Source organism: Rattus norvegicus, chromosome 2 (genome assembly GCF_036323735.1).
Source record: "Rattus norvegicus strain BN/NHsdMcwi chromosome 2, GRCr8, whole genome shotgun sequence".
NCBI lineage: Eukaryota > Metazoa > Chordata > Mammalia > Rodentia > Muridae > Rattus > Rattus norvegicus.
The window spans coordinates 65,776,190-65,793,270 of NC_086020.1; the positions used below are offsets into that span (position 1 = coordinate 65,776,190).

General features: G+C 35.6%; 1 long non-coding RNA gene across 1 annotated transcript; it reads right to left on the reverse strand.

The window, feature by feature from the left end:
- Positions 1-2,506: 2,506 nt before the first annotated feature.
- Positions 2,507-14,478, reverse strand: LOC134485854 (uncharacterized). Its single transcript, XR_010064131.1, has 2 exons — positions 11,965-14,478; positions 2,507-2,628 (listed from the first exon to the last, which is right to left on the reverse strand). It is a non-coding gene; the product is annotated as an uncharacterized LOC134485854 (long non-coding RNA).
- Positions 14,479-17,081: the final 2,603 nt, after the last annotated feature.

Consider the following 17,081-nt stretch of genomic DNA (forward strand, 5'->3'; position numbering starts at 1 on the left):
GTAGAAAAATATCCCACACACACGCATGCGCACAAACAGACACACACACAGAAACACTCACACACACACACACACACACACACACACACACACACACACACAATCACTACACTTTGTTTAGGCCTTCTTCTTCTGTCACCCTATTCTCATTTTCTTACCTTCTCCTGAACAACTGGAAACTATGTGATCACATCTACCCAAAGAATCATTTGCACCCACAGTGTAGTCAGTACTCTGAATTACACACTTCTTCATGCAATTTATTTCACACTTCCAAATTAGGCATTGGAGAGCACATTATCCTTCATTTGTTTCTCAAAATTAGTTTCTTATTGTTTTAATTTCCATATTTATTAATTTCTATCATAAGCTATAGGGGCTTTATAATGGTTTTACCATCATAACTTCATGATTCTTAAAGATAATACACATGCTATTGTTTATACAACAAAATAAGGGTGCAGTGTTGTCCCCATTTGTTTAGTGCAAGGTGAAACAGTGACATTGACATGCTAATCTACTAATATAAATATTTTATGGTCCTATGTCTGGTTAAAGATATAAATAGAAAAATAAAAAACAAAACACAAGACAAAATTATGACTTTCCAATTAAAAATTAAAAAAAGAAAAAGAATGTATACTAGTCATGATTTCTGATGTTTGCTGTTTTCAGATAAACAAATATTGTATTTCATATGAACTTTGGCCTCATAGAATTAACGCATATATGGAGACTTATTCTAGTAAACTATAGTTATATCTTACATAGACTCATTTCTGCAGCATATTTTCTTGAAAGTAAACATTTTGCACTAAAATATGACATACATTTTTGAGTGAGCAGAATTATTGTGTGACTATATATATATATGTATATTCATATGCAAATTTATGTTTATATATACATACTAAAAAGCAGTTTTTATTTTCTAATATAATGAATGACAGAGTCGTTGATAAAATAAGTATTTTTGACACTAATAAAAGATTTTGGAATATGTATTTCAAATTCCATGTGTGTCAATATCTCAGAATGAAGGAAGGATATCAGAGTATGTGTTCATTAAAGATTCACTTCCATATTCTATATTTCCATATTGATATTATTTAATAATATTCAATAATATCTTTTATGTAAGTTATAACAGTGATTACAGGTACTTTTGCTTTTTGTTTGAGATAGTATTATTTATTTTAGTTTTTAAGATGCTATAGTACAAATCTAAAACTGAAAACAAATATTCCATTTAGCTATACCTTAAGTCTCACTTAATAATCCATTTGCAATTTCTCCTATTAATTTTTACATTTTGTTACTAGTGGAATTTTCAAATAATTGATGCTAAATAATTTTTCCTATTAAAATTTTTATTTGAAACTCTTACTCCTAGAAAGATTTGTGTGTTTGTGTGTTTGTGTGTGTCTGTGTGTGTGTGTGCATGTGCATGTGTGTGTGTGTAGACAAATAACAAATTGACAAATATATGTAGAACAAATTGAGAACTGAGAGTATCACAAACAAATACCTATATCAAATAGTAAATAAAAGTAATATAATGTAGAATAGGGCCAGTAAAATCATAAAAATCTCAGTCACTCAGCTGATTTTAACTTTTGTGATACAAGATTTGAATAATTCAAGATGAAGCTCTTAAAAATTCATAGTGCTTCATGTTATGAAGTTATTGATTAATGTCTTTGGCAAAGTACACTATTATCTCTGATTGCATCAAGGTCATCATGAGGAAGAAGACCAAGCCAAAAAGTCCAACATATGAAATATGAGAAGCTAATACATAATTAATTTTTAGCAGATAACATAAAGGTGAACCCCTTGGAGAATCTGAAAATAATATTCATGTTCTTTTAAAAATTCTTATACTGCCAATTTGGAAAATGCCACTATTTTATTACTGCCTATTCTTGTATTATGCAATGAATTAATTTACATCTGTCTTACTCTTCCTGGGAGAGAAATGAATTATAAACATGAAAAAGACTTATAAAATTAAGTAAGACAATTCTTTCACTATCTAACTACTTCACAAAGCTCAAGAACACTCCCTTTCCTCCTATCTGTTTTGCAGACTGTTTTTTCACCCTATAAATGGTTTGCGAGAAAATCTAAATCTTCTCTACAAACCCAGATATTTGATTCCAATTTACACTCAAGATAATGGAAACACATGAGTATTAATTTAATTTATGATAAAGTCTTGTTTACATTATAAAAACATAGTTTTATCATATCATATTAAAATATTTTTAAGGTTTCAAAGGTGTTATTAGGTAACAGAAAATGATTTCTTGAGATATGTGGAATTTTACTCAGTTATGAAATATACTGTTAATTAACCTCTGTATCATGATACTTCACACATATGTAAATGACATCAGCTGAAAAATGTGTGTTCATCAGGTTCACATAATACAGGAAAAAATTGACAAACTTTAGCATTTATAAATATTAGTTAATCTATTATGAAGAGAAAATACATCTAAGATTTTCCCATCGATAAATTTTATTCAGTGTTACCATTATATTTTTAAATCAAAATATCTATGATATTAGACTTTAGAATATTGCCTCTCAAATTGTATCTTGTTTCTTCAATCACAGTGTTGCCTGAAACAATAAAAAGAAACTCTGCTAAAAAGGCACAGGTTTTGTTCATTTGTTTGTTTTTTGGTTTTAGTTTTAATTTGGTTTTTGTTGCTTTTTTTTTTTTACCATATGTTATTAAACTTCATAAAGGATTTAGCATTAGGACTCCTAAAAACTACGTAAAACATGCTTCTTAATAAAGTATTCTCTTCAATCTCCAATTTGTACAAAAGACATTAACTGTATCTTCAAGACCTTGCTCCAGTTTTGAGTATTTTGACCTATTTTACTGCTTGCATTTCATTGTTGACCATCATTATCTACCACCTTGATTGCAGGATCAGTTTTATACAAGTTGACTCTGATATTCAATCAAGCATATTTCAATGACACTTCAAATAGAGAACTGTAGATGTATTTGAAACTTAAACTATACTTTTGCTCTTTTGTTAAATCATCCCTGCACCCCCTTTGAGACATAGTTGTGCTGTGTAGCATTGAACTTAGTCTGTAGACCAGGCTGGACTCCAACTCACAGAGATCTCCTTGACTCTGCCTCCTAAATGCAGTGATTAAAAGCATTCAACACCACTTCTGGTTGCTGCCCTCACAGAGAATTGAAACCCAGTACTGAGGAGCAACTTCATGCCCAAGACCAAGGTAAAACCAAATTTTCCACTCCAAGTGACCTGCCTGGTAGACTCAGAACACACAAAGGCAAAATTCCTCTAAGACTAGACACTTCTGGTTTCTAGCTGGCGCCCGAACCTCACTGATCCTGGCCCACAGCTCCCTGCTCCCAAACTTGTGGGAGAGCGAGCCCATCGCCCAGATGTGTGGGCACTCCTGAGACTGCAGGGCAGGAGAGTGCCAATCCTTCCTACCTTTGCCCATATCTCTGGCCCAAAAGAAACTGTATAGGACCTCTGGGAACAGGAAGATAGGGGCACTCAAGCTGCAGGAGACCTGCGGTCCAGACTGAACCCGGATCTGAAAGGGCCTTGTCAAACAGTTCCCTGAATCCAAATCCTGTGGGAGGGAGAGCTAGAACTTCAGAGGGGCAGACACACCTGTGAAACAGAAGAGACAATTCTCTGCCCACATTTCTGACTCTAGAGGAAAGAGCCTAGCGCCACCTGGGCGCCCTGTGACAGGGACCCCAGAGAAGGAGGGGCAGGGCCTTCTGTTTGCTGCCCTCAAAAAGACCTGAAATCCAGTCCTGAGCAGCGACTTCAGGCCCAAGACCAGAGGTAATAATAACTTTTCTGTTGCAAGTGACCTTCCTGGTGGACTCAGGACACACGCCCACAGGAACAGCTGAAAGCCAATAGACAGGAATGACTACACGGCTGAAAGCAGAACATTCTGTTCCCATAACGGGCTGAAAGAAAACAGAAAAACAGGCCCAAAATAGTCCTGACACACAGACTTATGGGACAATAAAGTCACTGCTAGAAACAGCAGAAAAAGGTAACACCAGAGACAACCTAATGGCAAGAGGCAAGCACAGGAACCCAAGCAACAGAAAACAAGAATACATCGCATGACCGGAGCTCAATTTTCCCATCAAAGCAAACACTGAATATCCAAACACACCAGAAAAGCAAGATCTAGATTTAAAATCACATTTGATCATGATGATGGAGGACGTTAAGCAAGAGATAAAGAACACCTTTAGAGAAATTCAGGAAAAAAACAAGTAAACATTAGAAGCCCTTAGAGAGGAAATTAAAAAAATCCGTGAAAGAATTACAGGAAAACATAATCAAACAGGTGAAGGAATTGAAAATGGAAACAGAAACAATAAAGTGTAAAGGGAGACAGCCCTGTTTATAGAAAACCAAAGGAAGAGACAAGGACCCATAGATACAAGCATCACCAAAAGAATACAAGAGATAGAAGGAGCAGAAGATTCCATAGAAATCATTGACACAACTGTCAAAGATAATGTAAAGCAGAAAAAGCTGCGGGCGCAAAACATACAGGAAATTCGGAAATACAATGAGAAGATCAAACCTAAGGATAATAGGTATAGAAGAGAGTGAAGATGCCCAACTCAAAGAACCAGTAAATATCTTCAACAATATCATAGAAGAAAACTTCCCTGAACTAAAGAAAGAGATGCCCATAAATATAGGAGAAGTCTACAGAAATCCAAATTGATTGGACCAGAAAATAAACTCCTCCTGTCACCTAATAGTCAAATAACCAAATGCACAAAACAAAGAAAGAATATTAAAAGCAGTAAGGGAAAAAGGTCAAGTAACATATAAAGGCAGAAATATCGGAATTACACCATACTTCTCACCAAAGTCTATGAAAGCCAGAAGATGCTGGACAGACATCATACAGACCCTAAGAGAACACAAATGCCAGACCAGTTTACTGTATCCAGCAAAACTCTCAACACTGATGGAGAAACAAAGATATTCCATGACAAAACCAAATTAACACAATATCTTTCTACATATCCAGCCCTACAAAGGATAATAAATTGTAAACCCCAACACAAGGAGCAAGCTACACCCTAGAAATAGCAAGAAACTAATCATTTTGCAACAAAACAGGGAAAAGAAAGGCATACAAACATAATCTCACCTCCAAATACGAAGATAACAGGAAAAAACAACCACTATTCCTTAATATCTCTCAATATCAATTGACTCAATTCTCCATTAAAAAGACACAGATTAACAAACTGGATACTTAATGAGGTCACAGCATTTTGCTGCCCAAAGGAAACACACCTCAGAGAAAAAGACAGACACCTCAGAGTAAAAGGCTGGAAAAAAACTTTCCAAGCAAATGGTCTGAAGAAGCAAGCTGAGGTAGCCATTCTAATATAGAACAAAATCGATTTTCAACCAAAATTCATCATAAAAGATAAGGAAGGACACTTCATTATCATCAAAGGAAAAATCCACCAAGATGAATTCTCAATCCTAAACAGCTATGCTCCAAATACAAGGACACCTACTAAAAGCTTACTAAAGTTCAAAGCACCTAACTAAAGCTCAAAGCACACATAGCACTTCACACAAAAATAGTAGGAGCTGGATGTAGATCGCTCCTGAGAGACACAGCCAGAATACAGCAAATACAGAGGCGAATGCCAGCAGCAAACCACTGTACTGAGAATAGGACCCCCGTTGAAGGAATCAGAGAAAGAACTGGAAGAGCTTGAAGGGGCTCGAGACCCCATATGTACAACAATGCCAAGCAACCAGAGCTTCCAGGGACTAAGCCACTACCTAAAGACTATACATGGACTGACCCTAGACTCTGACCTCATAGGTAGCAATGAATATCCTAGTAAGAGCACCAGTGGAAGGGGAAGCCCTGGGTCCTGCTAAGACTGAACCCCCAGTGAACTAGACTGTTGGGGGGAGGGCAGCAATGGGGGGAGGGTTGGGAGGGGAATACCCATAAGGAAGGGGAGGGGGGAGGGGGATGTTTGCCCGGAAACCAAAGAATCATTATTAAGTATTAAATAAATTTAAAAAAAAAACTTAAAAACAAGGTAGGAGATTTCAACACCCCACTCTTATCAATGGACAGATCATGGAAACAGAAATTAAACAGAAACATATTCAGACTAACAGAAGTCATGAACCAAATGGACTTAACATATATTTATAGAACATTCTATCCTAAAATAAAAGGATATACCTCCTTCTCACCACCTCATGGTACTTTCTCCAAAATTGACCACATAATCGGGAACAAAACAGGACTCAACAGATATAGAAAGATAGAAAGAATCCCATGCATCCTATCAGACCACCACAGGCTAAAGCTGGTCTTCAATAACAATAAGGAAAGAATGCCCACATGTAAAATGAAGTTGAACAATGCTCTACTAAATGATAACCTGGTAAAGGAAGAAATAAAGAAAGAAATTTAAAGACTTCTTAAATTTATTGAAAATGAAGGCACAACATACCGAAACTTATGGAACACAATGAAAGCTGTTCTAAGAGGAAAACTAGTAGCTCTGAATGTCTGCAGAAAGAAACAGGAGAAAGCATATATCTAATGGAAAAAGACTGTCCGAAAATGGTGCTGGTTCAACTGGAGGTCAGCATGTAGAAGAATGCAGATCGATCCATTCTTATCACCCTGTACAAAGCTTAAGTCCAAGTGGATAAAGGACCACCACATCAAATCAGATACATTCAAACTAATAGAAGAAAAAGTGGGGAAGAATCTGGAACACATGGGCACTGGAGAAAATTTCCTGAACAAAATATCAGTGGCTTATGTTCAAAGATCAAGAATCTACAAATGGGATCTCATAAAACTACAAAACTTCTGTAAGGCAAAGAACACTCTCATTAGGACAAAACAGCAAGCAATGGATTGGGAAAAGTTCTTTAACAATCCTACAACTGATAGAGGGCTTATATCCAAAATATACAGAGAACTCATGAATTTAGACTTCAAGGAGACAAATGTTAAAAATGGGGTTCAGAGCTAAACAAAGAATTCACAGATGAGGAATATTGAACGGCTGAGAAGCACCTAAAGAAATGTTCAACATCTTTAGTGATAAGGGAAATGCAAATCAAAACAACCCTCAGATTCCACTTCACACCAGTGAGAATGGCTAAGATCAAAAACTCTGGCGACAGCAGATGCTGGCGAGGATGTGGAGAAAGAGGAACACTCCTCCATTGTTGGTGGGATTGCAGACTGGTACAACCATTCTGGAAATCAGTCTGGAGGTTCCTCAAAAAATTGGACATTGAACTACCTGAGGACCCAGCTATACCTCTCTTGGGCATATACCCAAAAGATGCTCCAACATACAACAAAGACACATGCTCCACTATGTTCATCGCAGCCTTATTTATAATAGCCTGAAGCTGGAAAGAACCCAGATGCCCTTCAACATAGGAATGAATACAGAAAATATGCTACATCTACACAATTGAATACTACTCAGCTATCAAAAACAATGACTTTATGAAAATCATAGGCAAATGAATGGAGCTGGAAAATATCCTTAGTGAGGTAACACAACCACAGAAAAACACGTGTGGTATTCACTCACTTATAAGTGCATATTAGCCCAAATGCTCACATTACCCTAGATGAATATAACATACGAAACTCAAGAAGGATGACCAAAATGTGGGTGCTTCACTCGTTTTTTAAAAGGGGAACAAGATACCCTTGGGACGGGATAGAGAGGCAAAATTTAGAACAGAGCCTGAAGGAACGTCCATTCAGAGCCTGCCCGACATGTGGCCCATACATATACATCCACCAATGTAGATAAGATGGATGAAATAAAGAAGTGCAGGCTGACAGGAACTGGATGTATCTCTCCTGAGAGATACAGCCAGAGTAGGGCAAATACATAGGCAAATGCCATCAGCAAATCACTTGAACTGAGAATGCGATCCCTGTTAAAGGAATCAGAGAAAGGACTGAAAGAGCTGAAGGAGCTTGAGGCTCCATATGAACAAGGCCAACCAACCAGAGCTTCCAGGTCCTAAGCCACTAACCAAAGACTACACATGGACTGGCCCTGGGCTCCAACTGCATAGGTAGCAATGAATAGCCTAGTAAGAGCACCAGTGGATTGGGAAGCCCTTGCTCCTGCCAATGGCTGGACTCCCACTGAATGTGATTCTTGGGAGGAGGACGGTAATAGAGGGAGTATTGGGAGGCGAACACCCATATAGAACAGGAGGGGGAGGGTTTAGGTGGATGTTGGCATGGAAGCCGGGAAAGGGAATAACATTTGAAATGTAAATAAGAAATACCCAATTTAATAAAGATGGAAAAAATGCAACACTACCACTTGGCTCATAAAATTCTCTATTATTTTTGATTACTCATACAAACAAACACCTATGGAATATTTCATACAATCTATGCCATATGATTTCCAATCCATATGAATTAACTTCTGTTATTTTGTTCCCACTGCAAATCTCACGATTAGCAGTTGCTTTTCATTATTAGGTATGACAGTGTATGATTTTTCTTGGTATCTTCAACACATTTTGCATGAGATGATACAGTCTACTTGACATTCTTCATAGAAGTTTCCTCCCACAATTATATCATGTATGCTTCACATTACTATACAGTATTATGTACAGTATTTACTTTCACCACTTTATTTATCTACTACTTTATAATCCAAATAGTAACTATATTTTTCTTTGTCACAGTTTGCCTTCTCTAGAGTATTAGTTGAGGCCACAGAAATTTCTCCCAGGCTTGTTCCTGGATAACAAATGTGCAGGAAAGGATTATTTTTTAAACAATGTTTATATTCATGCTAAAGAAGCAGCACTGTAAAAATGTTTCTTAAAGATGTGCACCAGACAGTTGTAGTTTATTAGAACTCACATTCTATTATTCCTATTTTCAATCATGCTAACTGTATATGGAATGTATATTATTTTTTCATACAATATATCCAGAACACAATTTTTCTTCTCTCCATTCCTCCCCGCTCATCCTCAGTTCACCTCTCTTCCAGACCCACTTCTCCTCTATTTCCTCCTCAATAAAACATCAATCATCCAAGAGATGAGTCAAAAATTAAATTAATAAAATAAAATAAAAATAAGATATAGTACGCCAAGTGCAAAGTGCTCATGTTAAGGCTGATTCAAGCATTCCAATTAGATGAAAAGTATCTCAAGAGGTGGCAACATAGTCTGAGATCAACAAGATCCTATTATCATCAGTCCCACAAATTTCCAACTAACCATGATAACACAAATGCCGATGACCTACTGTAGATTCATGCAGGCCGAGTGCTAGCCACTTCAGTCTCTTTGAATCTGTATGAGCCTTGCTTAGTTGTCTCAGGAGGTTGTTTTCTCCTGGTGTCCTCCATGCTTCCAGTGACCTAGTTTCCTGACTATTTTCTGTGGCTTCAAGGGCTATGGTCAGAGGGTGACCTTTAGTTTATTTGGAAGCAGAGTAAATTATGCTAGCTTAAAGATGCCATTAAACTTTACATCCCTAAGTTTAGTCATTCCTCTTATGATATTGGAAATATTGCATAACTGAATACCCTGTCAGTCAATAAATTACTTCTAACAATATAGAATACGCCTGCACCTTTGGAAATAAAGTCATGAAAATGTTAAAAACAAAGATCATAAGATAGGTGTTTTATTAATTAGAAATAATTCAATCATGTCCTTATGAAACTTTCTACCCAAAATAAGAAATGCATGTATACCTGTGTTTGTTTTTCTGTAAGTGTGTGTGGGTGTGGGGGGCAGCAGGTAGATTGGAGAACTTATAGTTTAACTGCAAAGTTCTGAAGACTAACATGACTTATAATTTGACATTTTTTCCTGAAACGTGGGCATTTGTAATTGTTCCATACCGCTTATTTCATTTTCAGAATTTCCTCTCCTAATTTTTTACTAAGACCAAATAATATTTTAGAATATTTAAAATAATTTAACTTCACTTTATTTCATATTTTATTATGCTTGAGAGATTCATATGTAAATATAGTATGTATATCATTTCTACTCTACTATGTCCTTTATATATCTCCTTAAAACTTTATGACCTTCACAATTATTATTGATATACAAACATTCATATATATATATGTACATATATACATATGTACATATATATATATATATATATATATATATATACAACCTGTTGATTTGATGTAGTGTTGCTTGTACATACATGAATTTAGAAATGATCACTTGGGTTTAGATAAGTTATACAGATCTAATCTCTAGAGAACATTGATTCTTTCTCTAAAAAGTTATGTATTGCCTATACTTCTCTCAGGATATTTCCTAATTGAATTTAAGATGTCAGCTATCATTGTTTTTGTGAAATTTAGGCAACAACAAATTAAGAATAAATGAAGAATATTATATTGTAGCAAAACAAAATTTAGCCTATCGTCAAGTTTCAATGATGAATTATTTATGTACACTTTTCACAACTTCTTGATGATACAACATAGTATATGAATTTAGATTCTGGAGAACTCCAATGTTTTTCTCATATGTCTTGGTTAAACTTTGTAGATGGTAGAAGGAATTTTAACAGCTGATCATGAATATAGCATTTAGAGTTAATCAAGATATGAACAACCACTAATATCTCTTGATAAAATAAACTATTAATGATGTTGGATTTTTTTCTCATTTATATTATTCTGTGACTGATTCTAATGTATATTATCAACTAGCTTTTAGATAATATGTTCAAGGTTTCAATTTTACCTTAGCTTCATACTTTTCTTAATGATTTTAAAGAATAAGAGTATATATCTATATGTGAGTATGTTCATAGGTTGACAGTTCCCATAAAGGCAAGAAAATGTTTCTTAGTACCCTGGTACAGAAGTTTTGGTACTTTTGAGTCATATGACATGGCTACTAAGCCCAAACAATTATCAACTACAAGAGCATAGGCCTTCAACCTAAAACTTGTCATGCCTCTGAGATGAACAAGGATAAAGATGGAGCAGAGATTGAAGGACTGGTCAATGTTTGGCCTGTTGAGGTAGAAATCTTGGCTCGCTTCCAGAAAAAACCACAATGGGCCAACATAGTTCCTCATGGAAAGGTTTAATGATAGAAGAAGAGTAGAAATAAGAGGAATAGAGGCAGGCCATAAGCATGTGGAGAGAAGTGGGGAGGGAAATAGGGAGAGAAGGGACAACCTGGAAGAGGGGAAGAGAAGAAGAGGGGAAGAGGGCAAGAGGGCAAGAAGGCAAGAGGGCAAGAGGGCAAGAGGGCAAGAGGGCAAGAGCAAGATGTAAGAGAGCAAAAAGGATGAGGAGGGGGCAAGCACCCTCTTTTATAGTGAGTCAGGCATACTTGACTCTTGCCAGGTAATTGTGGGGCAAAGCGTACCTGGCTGTTGCCAGGTAGCTGTGGGCATGGAATTTAGACAGAATTCCAATATGGCCCAACTCAAAAACCATCATATGTAAGAGAGCAAAGTTCCTACACTATTAATGATACTCTGCTATACTTGCAGATAGGAGCCTAACATAGGCACCTGAGAGGATTCATCCAGCATTGGATGGAAACAGATTCAACAACTCACAACCAAATATCAGGCAGTGCTCAGGGAAACTTGCAGATGAGTTGGGAATAGAATTGAGGAAGGTGGATGGGTCAAAAACACCACAAGAAGACTTACAGTATCAAAGTAACTCGACTTAAGGGGGTTCACAGAGATTGAATCACCAACCAAAGAGCATTCAGGGTTTGGACCTAGACACCCTAAAGGTTTCTTTCAGGTAATCATCTTTGTCTGCATGTTGGTCACCTAACAATCAGTGTAGGGGCTGTGTCTGATTCTATTTCTTGCTACTGGATCCTATTCCCTTACCTGGGTTGCCTGGTTGTGCCTCAGTAGGTAAGGGCATACTCACTCCTTCTGCGGCTGGGTTTTCCAAAGCAGGGCAGTACCCAAGGGGTTTAGCTTCTCTGAGGAGAAGGGGAAAGGGTAGTGGTGGGAAGGGTTTGTAAGGATAGGACTGGGAAGGGAGAGAAGGGCTGTGATTAGAGTGTAATAGTTAATAAACAAATTAATAGAAATAAAAAGAACATATGTTCTTATCTACAAAAACATCTCTCTAGCTGTGGTTTCTAATATTTTTGACATAAGTGATGTCCCTTTTAGAAATCAGTCTCCCTGCAATAAAGTCTGAGGGCTTTCATGGGGCAAAACACTGTTTAATATATTCTCTGTGCTGATTTAAATGAATACCCTATACACAGAATATAATAAGACCTCTTATTGTGTTCATTCACCACATGACTCAAATATATGTGTGGAGTTGATTACTCATCTCTGTACACTCGTTCACAACAGCTTTGAAAGTCAAATAGGCATCTCAAACTCAGAACCTGTAACTGAGTACAGTGTCTTAGATGCCCTGCTTTGTTTCAGAGAAATTCCACTATATACTTTGGGCTACCATTATTCAGTTTTTAAGGTTTCAATAGAGAATGTTATCCCAAGCCTTCATGCAACTTCCCATCACAAATTATCATATCTTAATTTAGTTATGTGGCATATTATACTGAGAAATGTTTTAGCATTTGGACACTGTATATTTTCATGTGTTTTAGTTTTAAAGTATTTTTTATATTTTTATCATCTCTCTTTACTCTTCGGAAATCCATGATTAATGCTGTCCACTTAAAATTTGATGTTCTTGCACTTTGATGCTTGTTCTCCCTCTCTCTCTCTCTCTCTCTCTCTCTCTCTCTCTCTCTCTCTCTCTTTCCCTCTGTGTGTGTGTCTGTCTGTCTTTCTGTCTCTGTGTCTTTTGTTTCTCCCATTTCCTTTTGTCTTTTTCTTATTCTCTTCCCCTTTTCCTCTCAAAAATATCTAAAAATCAAAACAAACTGGATATAAATAAGGACAAAATACAAAACAAAATGACATGCAAGAAAGAACTCCACCAATTTACTTTCCTGTCGATAGGTATTCTGTCTCCTTCATTCTTGCAATTAATAGTTCTTTGTAGACTACATCCGTCTCAGTGTCAATCTAGTTTATTGTTGAAAAATCTTTGATTCATTCACAGAGAAATGAATGATATACATTACCATGTAATTCATGCCTAATGATTTATTTCTCCAACTCAAAATTTCTCTAATATGTTTTAAAAATTATGATGAAAGCATGTGTCCATTAATTTTCTGAAGTCAATTTTACTTCTGCCTACTCCTGATTTCTCCATGTAGTTCTTATCTTAGTTCCCATAGTAAAGGGTTGTAGGCAATGGAATCACACTGCTACATATGCTGTACTCTTCAAAGGTGATTTCTTGATTAAAACACTCCATATTTTAATGTCTTAGTAAGACATTTGAGCAACTGTCAATAATGTTATATAAGGTAACATATTTCATTTTTCTGATTTTCACTCTCTCCTTGTCTAATTTTAAGTTTCAGATACTAGTGCTTGAACCTAAATATAGGTCAACTTGAAACACAGACTAATTTATAATTTGGAGATCTTGATTATAAACCTCTACATCCCTGAGATACATTTATGTCATGAAAATATGTGAATGCCAGGCCAACAGGTTCTAAGGAAAGGAATCATCCTCTGTGTTAAGAAGGTAGCACTTTGGGGTTGGGGATTTAGCTCAGCGGTAGAGCGGTTGCCTAGGAAGCGCAAGGCCCTGGGTTCGGTCCCCAGCTCCGGAAAAAAAAAAAGAAGAAAAAAAAAAAAAAGAAAAGAGAAGAAGGTAGCACTTTCACTGTAAAAATGACTTGGAGATGATGCATAACCTAAAGAAAGTGAATGACAAAACCTTTTAATATTTCTACATTACACATACTTATAGTATAGTGTATAAGGAAGGTCATGTAGACAAGTAAGAAATGTTAATGATGCCAAGTACTGGCATACTTATGGAGAAATACCAATGCATTAGGTTCCTTCTTTTTTGACTTAGTTCATTTTTTGATGCTGTGTGGAAGAATCAATACCCAGTAATTTATAAAAAGAAAAAAAATGTTTTACAGTTCGAATGCTAGTGGAATCCAAGAAGATGGCCAGGGTCTGGTAAGTACGTTTGGCATGCAGAAAAGTAAAAATAAACAAATGAGAATTTTATGATTTATACCTCCTCAAGGAGTAAAATCTTTTTAGAAGTATAAAGAACTATATTAAGAAAAATAGGGGTTGGAGATTTAGCTCAGTGGTAGAGCACTTGCCTAGCAAGCGCAAGGCCCTGGGTTCGGTCCCCAACTCTGAAAAAAAGAAAAAGAAAAAAGAAAAATAGTTTGGTCCCAATTTTTAGTACTATCACATTATTATGCCAATATTTGAAGAAGACTTATATGTAGTAAATATGTTTCTCATTTTAATTGGTTATTTTATTTATTTTCATTTCAAATGTCATCCCCCTTTTCAGTTTCCCCTCCACAAACCCCCTATTCCCTCACCCCTCCCTTGATGAGTGTGGTTTTCCAACCTGCCACCCACTCCTACCTCAAAGAAGTGAAATAAATATTTACAATATGTAACAGCTAAGTTTTAAAGCTTTTGAACTAAACCTCTAAGAAGAACATGTAACCACAAGACTTTTAAAATTTATAGATATTGAGTCAAGTAATTACACGGTCAAAATATTTATGTTTTTTATTTCTATTTTCATTCAACTCACCTCTGTATGTCTCAATCTTCCAAAATCGAATTTAACTCTTTCAATTCTATCAAATTCTAACTTTTCCCAGTTATACCTATTTTAATCCAATTTTTACAGGTTGCATGTCCATCACAGGCTTGCATTTGAATATTGGTAAGTTACAAATATTCCAAAACAATGGTAAAGCAAATCTTACACATCATGGATATCCATATGTTGAATGGATAAGGAAAGAACCTGTAAATAAATATCACAATTTGAACTAAATATTAGAAGCCTGCATTTTAATAGGGCTTAAATTTCTTAGTGACTTCTATTTTGTAAAATATTTTATTGATCACTCTGATCAAATAGGCAATACAAAAACCTACATGGTTGGTTCAGTTAGGAAGAAAATAATAAGTATTCTAATAAACATCTTTATACCCCACTGATTAAATTTTCATGCACTGTCACCATTGGAAATAGTTACTAAATTTTATAGGAGAAAGGACAGATATCTGTACAGACATAGGTATACAGTTATATGCCTAGTGAGCAATTAAAACATAAGAAGTAGCTTTCGGCTTAATTTTGAAATTTGTATAATCAAATTAGTTGTATAAAGTTTGGATTGAAATTAGTAATGAACTTAACAAAAATGTTGTGAGAAATTTTGTTAAAGGTGCACGTGTGTGTATGTGTGTGTGTGTGTGTGTGTGTGTGTGTGTGTGTGTGCTTACAAGCTTGATTGTCTCATTATACTGAATTTATAACACAATTTGAAAGTTTATAACGTAATTGTATTTAAAACCTCTTTTGCACTTTTTAAATAGATTGAGAGCAAAGGAAATGTTACAGGAGAGATAATGCTTAGAAGCAGAATAAACAAAGGATACATCAGATAAATCTTTCAAGCACCAAAGTGGTAAAAACTACAAGATTTAGAGGTTTGGGTACAAGAGAGATATATAGTACCAAAGGCAATAATCTTAAAAATTTATATCTCAAATGTGCAAACTTGATCTTCTTTTCAGTCAGTGTGTACTGTGTGGAAGATAAACTTGCCGCCAACAATGGGGAGTGATTTAGAAAACCATACCCTTCACAGAGGAATATAAAATACTATTATATATCGTACTTCTTTGCAAAATCTTAAGCAGAATTTAATCAGTCACTGTACAACCTAGAAGTATTTGTAGAACAATGGCATTAGTTTTAAATCATACAGAGTTTGTAAATGCACAAAATTAATAATGCCCTTTGTGCACATGTATTGCTTAAGGGAAAAATCTGAGGACTATATTATCAGACTAAACAGATTTTGAAAATTTGTGAGCCACAAGGAAATTTGTCACTTCATTTTAAAGGAGGACTCCATACTGAAAATGACTAAGAGCCCAAAAGAGTAAGGGTAATGTGAATTTATTATATGAGGAAGGAATATTAATTGACACTGTCAAAAATAATGTAATAGAGTTAGGCCCATGTGGAATAATTGAGAACTAAAGATCTGTCTTTACTCTACACAGTGGTTAAATTACAACCCAATAATGGAAATATGTCCTTCATAAGACAAGTTGAATATTTCTGACAGGAATATATCATGAAACAATGAAGTGTTAAAACAGGATATGAAACTTAAAACAACAGTTTTGTTATTTTATTTGTATATGTTAACTATCTTAAGTTATTAAAAAGTGCCACAGGAAGATACATTTTTCTTTAATTAGGCACTTCAAACCAGTGTGTTTTGAACATGACATAGCCATTGAGTTGCTTAACTTTTTGTACTATGGTTACTAGCAAGAAGTCTTGCACACAACTGAACCCAAACCATATAATACATGGGGCAGACACTCATCTAGCCCTTTCACTGCCTGAGGAGCTATAGCAGTAAATATCTTCCAGTTGAAGAGACACATTTTTCCTAGTGGTATAGCTATTGATCAGCTGCTCGCTTTCTAGTAAATAGAACCACACTAGTGTGTATCTGCATGCAACCCCTATTAAAACTGAGTAGTTGAAGGGAAAAACATCAAAATAGTAGAATGCTTGGTTGAGAGGAAGTATTTTGAGTGGGAGGGGGAGGAATAAAGACTTACATTTCAAAGAAATGTGTAATGCTAATTTCATATAAAATATTTACTTAGCATTTTCTTAGTACGCCATACTTTTAGAATGGAGAATATAGGTATCATTTTTAAATGAAAGGTAGTGTGTGTGTGTGTGTGTGTGTGTGTGTGTGTGTGTGTGTGTGTGTGTGTTTCAGATACAAAGTTTCTTGGCTATCCTGGAATCTGCTCTGTAGATTTGGCTGACCTCAAACACAGTGATCTCCATACATCAGCTGACT